Genomic DNA, 8,846 nt, shown 5'->3' on the forward strand with positions numbered 1-8,846 from the left:
AGGCCAATGTCTATTTTCTTGACTAAATGGTTCATTTTCCACATTGTCAACCTTAATTTAGGCTTGAAATACCTCTACTACACTAGATGCTTTTCATTTGTTACAAATCTAAAGATTTCTTTATTGTACAAAACTGCTCAAATACCATTTTGTAAGTCCTTAATTTTGTTAATTGCACATTATTTTTACCATTTTCAAAAGTATGATAACTCTAGAGTGCTCTTTATTGATTGTATGTTATCTTATTGAAAGCTAATTATCTTGTGTGCTTACTCTAGGTGCTCTAATTTGCATCTTATATATTTGGATGGATGAGTGCCTCCGTTAAAACTCCATAGGGTCCAAGATGTTTCTAGCTTGATGCCAATACTTTGACTAAATGGTGCATATTCCAAAACTTTAATTTAGATCTTGAAATGCCTTTACTATACAAGATGCTTTTCGCTCATCACATCTCTAAATATTTCCTTATTGTACAAGTACTCAAAATCTATTTTGTAATATCTTTTCTAGCCCATTCCTAAATTTTGTTGAGTGCACATTATCTTGATCAATGCTTTTCAAAAGTATTATAACTTTAGAGTGCCCTTTATTGTTTATATGTTATCTTATTGGAAGTAAGTATCTTGTGTACTTACTCTAGCTGCTCAAGTTGGTATCTTATATATTTGGATGGAGGAGTGCATCCTTTAAAACTCGTAGGGTCCAATGGTAGGAAGCTCTCTAGTATATGCGCTAGCACATATGACATGCCATACGCCATCCATCTAGTTGTAGCCCTAGATTCCATGCTTTTCTCTTTGCATTATATAGGTACCATAAAATCTATGTAGCGATGTAATGGCTTGTGCCCATACCCCAGGGCCTTTATTGAAGAAATTTCAAGGATGTTTTCCAAGATGCTCTTGGTAGCTTGAAGCCATGTGGTGTCATTGGTAGGGGGAGGATACAAGACCAATCTACTACTCACAATGCAACCTCTTGTACTTGATCTTGTTGGGCCAAACCTAGGAAAGGCCTACATTGTACCTCTTCTATATAGGCACCATGAGCATACTGTAGTGCATGTTATCTTAGCTGCTAAGTCCATCTATCATTTACTCAATTTCGTATTTGTTTCAAACTCCCTTCTTTCTCATTCCTTTTCTTTCTTTGAGATAATACACATTAAATTTTATTGTTCCCATATGTCTTTAACTTTGCATGTAGTTTGTTCTCTCAAAGGGCACCATGATCTAATTGGGTACTACATGGGCCATTGTGGAAGGGCTATATCATGGACATTGTGCACATATGATTCATTGAATACAACTAATTAGGCTAAAACCAAAGTAGTTGGGCCAACAAAAATGTTGGTCTCTCATATATATTATTCACGTAAAACCTCTTCTTTTAGGGTGAACTCACAAAAATATGCTTCCTCGTATGCTAGGGCCAGCATGGTTATGCTCTTTTTACTTTGTGCACATCGGACTCTTGTATTTAATTCACGCTAAGCCTCTTCTTTTAGGATTAGCTCACAAAATAATGCTCCCTTCTATGCTATGTTTTTATCATGCCTTGATATATTACACATCACATGTTGCCTCAATCGATTATGTTTGTGATTTTTTAAATGTTTTTTGCTCGTGAATATTTTTTTCCTTTTGTTTTTACTCGTGAATTTTAAAGGAATGTTTTTTCTCACCTAATAATTTGTAACAAGATTAGTCCTTTGAAATATAAAGATGTCCATTTGTTATGTACATGTATGTTGATATGTTTAATCATAAAATCCAAAGATGTTTGTTTGTCATGTAACAAGATGAGTCCTTTGAAATATAAAGATGTTTGTTTGTTATGTTGGTGTATGTTGATATGTTTAATCATGCGCATTTCAAATCACAAGGCCCTATAATCTTATGTAGCCTAATATTTTGCATGTTTTGATCTCATGAACTCTCATATTTCAGAATGTAATGTGACATTTTTTTGCAAAAACGTGGCATATATGTGCTTCAAAATGTTATCTCTAGATACTCACTTCAATTTTGGTTCAATTCTTCAAATATGTGTAATGCTTCTAGTTGAATACATAAAACCTACATGCAACATAATCCACAACACACATTTTTAAAAAAACACACAATTACTACAATTCATAGAGGCTATATGTAGTGCAAATAAATTTTGGCAATGAAAGTATATAACTCAAGTAAACATATGTGACTATTCTATTGAGAATATACAAACTTAATCATCACGCCATGATCAATGCATAAATTCCTACAAGGATATACTTAAGGCCATATAAGAAGGTCATGCATGGCTTTATAAGCCTCTACAAGGCTCTATATAGCCTCATAGGTTCTTAGAGAGATAATGTTAAATGTAGGTCCTTATAGGAGCATGTATGTCCATTAGAATGGTCATGTCCTTATAGGAGCATGAATGTCCTTCATGTATGATCTTATGTAGATCCTTATAAGGCATTATGGTTAGATTTATATGTTTTCTTCCCTCTTCATTAATGGCCTCAAGTAGAGGCTTTTAGGAGCCTTTAACATAACAGTTTTTCAATGCCTCCTTATGTAGCTCCTTATAGGGCCATATATAATATTATAGGGCCTTTATAAAAGCCACATAGGCACTTGTGAGAGCATGTAGGCCCTTTGAGGCCCTTCAATTTGGCCATGTAGGCCTCATTGGCCCTTCATGTATGGCCTTATATAGAGTGTTATGTCTTTACATAAGGCCATACATGTGGAGAGATTGAAGATATTTTGGTCCCATTCGGGCCACTATTTCCTTTTGTTCTCCTAAAGGACCTTAATTGGGGCCTAGGTAGGAATAGGAATTCAAAAGGCAAGAAAGATGGTCCCATGCACATGTACATGGGACCAAAGTTTAGTGAAGAGCAAGCTTTTGGCATAATCTCTTGTGCTAGACTTTCCATTCCAATAAGATCTTTCCTTATGAGCCAAAGGCCCGAATGTCCCTGAAAGGAATGGGTAAAGTGCCTATCTAATGAAAAGGATAAAGTGCAAGTCGGCAAGAATTCTATATTGAACCTATTGACCAAGTTTAATGCCATTTAGAGCCTTATAACCCTCTTCTTTGGCAAACCCTATGCAAGGAGTGCCATAGTCCAAAGCATTAGGAAAAAAGGGAGATCATTTTGGGGCTTGGTGCATCCGGACCCCCCAAATGAATTTTGAAATGCTGAAAACGGACCCTTGAAATCACTTTCATTTGTGCAACTGGCTTTTTGGGCCTTTTTTGGCCTTTTATAGCCTTCGAGGCTCATTTTTAGGTTTCAAAAGTCATTCTAGGGCTTTTTACCCACTCTGAACGCATCGGTGATGTTAGAAATACTAAATTCTTTCTAGTACATCAAGTCTAATACAGTAACTCAAGTATCCTCATTGAATGCAAACTCGGCGATATTTCTTTTCTTTTCTTTTTTGTTTGTGATTTTTTCCCCTGTGAGCAAGATCCCCATTTGTTCCGTTTGGGAAGTTCTTCTGGCTATTTGGTTTTCATCCATCCAAACTAGAGTTTCATCTTTTTTTCGTTTGGGTTCGCTACTGGGCACTATGGACTTTATGGACATATAGGAATTGTAAAGTCTTTGGTGATCCTACTTTCTCTCTGTTTGGTTGTTTTAGGTGTTCTCTGTAGCAATCTTTCTTTGATTGCTTGCAGACCTGTTGCATAGATCATGAGGTCTTTTTGGCATGTACTAAAATTTTCAATTGATGTAATTTTAGCACCTTATTTTGAGGTTGCTACTCATATAATATAATCAATCAAAGATTTCACCAAAAAAAAAAAAAGTGTGTGTGTGTGTGAAAGAGAGAGAGAGAGAGATCGCATGAGTGTGTGCATGTGTGCATGCATGGACACATGTGCACTGAGAGTTTGGGAGAGGGGCGTATAAAGTATTAAAAATCTCCAATGTTAGGCATAAAATATTCAATTATTTTTATCCTAATAAGTGTCTCTTGATTCCCTTACCAAAATTTTGTCTCAAAAAACATATCTTAGAGATCAGAAAATTCTGTGTCAAGAAACATCTTATGAAATGCTTCTCATGATCTAAGATTAGGGATTTTGAGACTTGGATTCAGGATTTTTGAGATCTAGATCCAAGGATTTTAGGATCTAGAAGCAAGCTACTACATCCAGATTGAAGGATTTTGGGACCAAGTTTCAAGTGTCCTAAGACCCCAAACACAAGAGTTCCGAGATTTGGGTATAAGGGTTTCGAGTAGGTTCGAGATATCCACACCAGAATCCTAGAACTACAAATATTTACTTTCACCTGATGTCGTCCCAACAAAATATACTAGTAATTAATATATTTGTGTAGGAAAGATTGTGAAGGCACACCAAGTCATGCCACCATTCCAACAAAATACATTAGTACTTAATATATTTATTTAGGTAAGATAGCCTTCATGCCAGTCCACAGTCATTCTTTCCTTCCACAACTTTTTTAATACATTGATGAAGCTCCAACCTAACTTTGAAATGTCAAAGGAACTTGTTCATCTATCATGAAGACATGAACACAAGTTTGCTTTTCCTTCCCAACAAATGGCTTGTTGGATGGAAGCATGGACGAGTGGACCTTTTTTTGTGCTAAATAGAAAAAAATGATAACACTCATTTAGCACCGTCCATCCAATCATTCTTAGAATATAAAGCATAGCTATATGTAATACCAAGTCATGCCACCATTCCAACAAAATACATTAGTACTTAATATATTTGTTTAGGGAAGATAGCCTTCATGCTAGTCCACAGTCATTCTTTCCTTCCACAACTTTTTTAATACATTGATCAAGCTCTTACCTAACTTTGAAATGTCAAAGGAACTTGTTCATCTATCATGAAGACATGAACATAAGTTTGTTTTTGCTTCCCAACAAATGGCTTGTTGGATGGAAGCATGGACGAGTGGACCTTTTTTTGTGCTAAATAGAAAAAATAGATAGCACTCATTTAGCACCGTCCATCCAATCATTCTTAGAATATGAAGCATAGCTAGATGTGATTAATGCTATTATTAAATGTGATGGAGTAATATTTTTCATGAAATACAAGATTTATCCATAAAGTAGTAATGATTTTTGTAGTGATGTTGTCCAATCAAGCATGATTTCACCTTGTTTTCCTTATGAAAATGCATTGCTAAACTAAATAGCATTCCTTACATCATGAAGACCAACATACATTGCCTGTATGTTCACTTCTTATGCTTCAAACCTTGTGTGGAAAAACATTTCGACCACTTGGATTCACTACCATATTTTGGTGCCTCTGACCATGTATAATAGTCTTTCAAGGCTTCAATGCTTTACTTCATGTAGGGGCTTCTTTCTCGAGGTAGTTCTTCTAGAGGATGTGACATAGTATAACTCTTTTTATCAACTAGATGTGTTACCATGTGACTTTTATGCACATTACAATCCTTTATGCATTGCAAAATCCCTACTAAACCATTAACATGAGCTGTCATGTGGGTAGCATAGCAGCCTTTCAGAGGCACTTCAAGGGTTGTCTGTACGGGCAGGGTACATGTCCACATCATTACATTCAGAGAACCATTTCCAAGTGATCTCCATGTGCTTGATGATCTTCACCATAGGGATTCTGCATACTCCAAGAACATGGACAGTGGTTACTTGGTTACTTTGACTAAATAGATCCAAGATCTATGTGACTTCACCAACATATTCTAGTTCCTTACCTTTTGTCTATTATAGAAATACTTCCCTCCTTACTTTCTAAGAGGTGTGACAAAGTGAACTCTATGAAAGTGAAAGGATTCTATGATGCAGAGTCCTCCAAGTGGAGATTCATATTTGAATATGATATCTACAAAGAACCCAAATGAGCAAAAAATGAATGTATGTACTAGAAAACTTGTGCTCTCTGCTTAAACATCATGAATGAAAATGTTCCTAGCTCCATTAGTTCTAGAATCTACCTCAAATGGTCACAAATAGATCTCTACACAAGCAAGGATACCTTGGGAGTGTGCACTGAGGCAAATAGTAAAAAATTAAAGGAAAAATGTTTCTTTCATGAAGATGTTCAGTTGACAAGAAAATCCACATTGGGGTTACCATGCAATTGAATAACAAATAATAGTATTGAAAAACCTATTGAATGTAGTATAGTATAGAACCTCTTTTCATAGATATTGCCATGCCCTAGCTAGTCGTGATCAACTTTGTCCATCGCTTAAATGGATCATGTTCTGATCCCATGGTTCCTTTTCTTGTGAAAATGACTTGGTTATTTTCCTTTTGCATATTAATAAAAATTGCATAAAGGACAACTTCTACCATAAAAAACTAATGAGATATAGTGATCAACAACCCATGCCTTTGCCTTGTTCATTGTCTTTTAATGTTCTCTCACAATTTTGAGGTATTCACCTTAGTATGACAACTGTATATGAGGTGCATGATGCTGGCTTCATAGCCATCAAGGTTAGTCAACATATATACCTATGTTTGCAATCAAGATAACACGTTAGCAAACATTGGGATGAGTGCATTGTCCATAAGAAAGTACTTGTTTGCTTTATTGACATAAGTGAAACTTCACATTTATGCTAGGCTTCTAGTTATGAAACTTTCATGAAATTTATTTACACGAGCTAGAGACATGCAGCTTTCATAAGAAAGACCACTTACCTTGGATTTCTATGTTGATCAAGAATGGGAATGTGGTACATGTTGAGGACACCTAGGGACGCTCAAAATGTGATGGGAGAAACCAATGGTGGGGATGATGAAAGCAAGGAGGAAGACAAAGGAGAGGCTAAGGTTTCACAAGAGAGAGATGAATTTGGCAGTGAATAGATATAAAGGTCCTCTTGGGAGCCATTTTTCAAGGATGAGTAGCACGTAGCTAAAATGTGGAGATGAGGAGAGGAAGGAGGAAGGCAAGGAAGGCTAAGGTTTCAGAAGAGAGAGATGAGTCCTACAATGAATAGGTATGGAGGTCCTTTGATGTGGGAGCCATTTTTTGAGAATGAGTAGCTAGAATGTGGATAGTTTCTCCCTCCTTACTCTCATAAGTACATCTCTCTTGCTCTCTACACACTCACATTTTTTTTGAAGCGAAAGCCATGATTGTTTATATTATAAGAAAAACCACCTCAAAGTGAGGAGGTAGAAATTACATCAGCTGAAAACCTCTGTATATGCTAAATATACATCATGATTGATGTAGCTATTCAATAAGTAGTCAAAAAAAGATTGTTGCTGCAGAGAACACTTAAAGCAAGCAAATAAAGAAAATGTTGGAGCACCAAAGACTTTACAATTCCTATTTATCCACAAACTCCAAAGTGCCCAATAACGAACCCAAACAAAGAAAAGATCAAACTCCTAAGTGCGCGGATGAAAACCGAAGAGCTAGAAGAATTTCCCAAAAGTAGGAGTCGGGAATCTCATTCTCAATCGCTGTCAAAGAAAATCTAGGAACTCACAGGAGGACAAGCAAAACCAAAACAAATGAAGCACAGTCTCCTGAGAAGCCAAACATTTGCGACATACAGCAGGAGCAATGTGTTTATGTGCCAATAGTTCGCCAAATGGAAAAACCCCCAAAAGAACTCTTAAAAAAAGGACCTCTTGCCGAAGAGAAACTTTATATGCCCAAAGTTGCCTTAGTCTCTTCCTCCACCACTTAGTTGGCCGATGCATTTGCCAAAAAGAATTAGCCTTATCTGAAACCCAAGGCTGAGGCAAAAGGATTTTATATAATGCAAGCATTGTAATCTGAGATAGCCTCAAAGGACGAAAGGAGGACTCTCGGGAAGTCAAAATCCAATCCTCCAACCTATCCTGAAGTTCCAAAGGAGGAATTGGGACAAAAGGTGAAAGCATACAAGTAAGTTTTTGCCATAGAGGATGATAATGAGATCCCAAGCCATACCATGTGGCTGCGAGAGAAAAAGGTAAAATAGTTCCATCATCATGAATGGCATCCACAACAACTTTCAGCTCTCAAGGAATTTCTTATCAGAGAATCGCGGCCATGCCATTTTAAGTGAGAAAGGACGTGCTTCCAATCAAGAAGCAAGCTGGAGACCAAAGGGAAACCATGCAATGTACCATCAAAGCAACCAAGGAAGAAGTCCCACTGAGTGGCTTGCCAGTGACCAAAGGCAGAAGTATTGATTTTTTGTAACAGAGAGCGACGAATCATAACAGCCCAAGGTTGATCACCTTGCATAAATTGCAGCAGCGTTTTCCCTTTGTGAGCAAGGATGTGCACCTGGATATCAATGATATTAAGACCTCCATGCATTTTTGGTGAACATAGTCGATGCACTAAAAGTAGTCTTAGACTTTTCTGGCCATGCTTGGATCGCCAAAAGAGTTCCATGATTACAGACATGAAAGAAGCAAGATCCGCTTTAGTGAACATGATCAGAGGCAAATAGAATTGAATATAGGCCACTAGAATGGACTGCACACACACACACACATGCGATTGAGGTGTGTTATTAATCTGGTACTTATACAATGATGTGTGGTCCAAATGTTCCAAAATTATCCTTTTGTTCAATATGAAAGAGTACTTTGGATGCACCATGAAATATGAATTGTACATTGTGATAACTTTAAGTGACTCAAAGAAGCAAAACATGGCTCATGCATAGATGGCTGACATATGATATAGAAAATTAAGAGATCTTGGAATGGTGCATATTGATTAGAGGGCAATACATGCTCGATACATGATCACCTCTTCTCATGATCTGAATATGCTCACATAACGTGCTACATTTTTTTCATCATCAATGATCTTGTATGGCATAGGATTTGGCAGTGTTGACA

The sequence above is a fragment of the Dipteris shenzhenensis genome, chromosome 23 (assembly GCF_047967505.1).
Source record: "Dipteris shenzhenensis isolate YYH24624 ecotype China chromosome 23, Dip_SZ_1.0, whole genome shotgun sequence".
In the NCBI taxonomy this organism is placed as follows: domain Eukaryota; kingdom Viridiplantae; phylum Streptophyta; class Polypodiopsida; order Gleicheniales; family Dipteridaceae; genus Dipteris; species Dipteris shenzhenensis.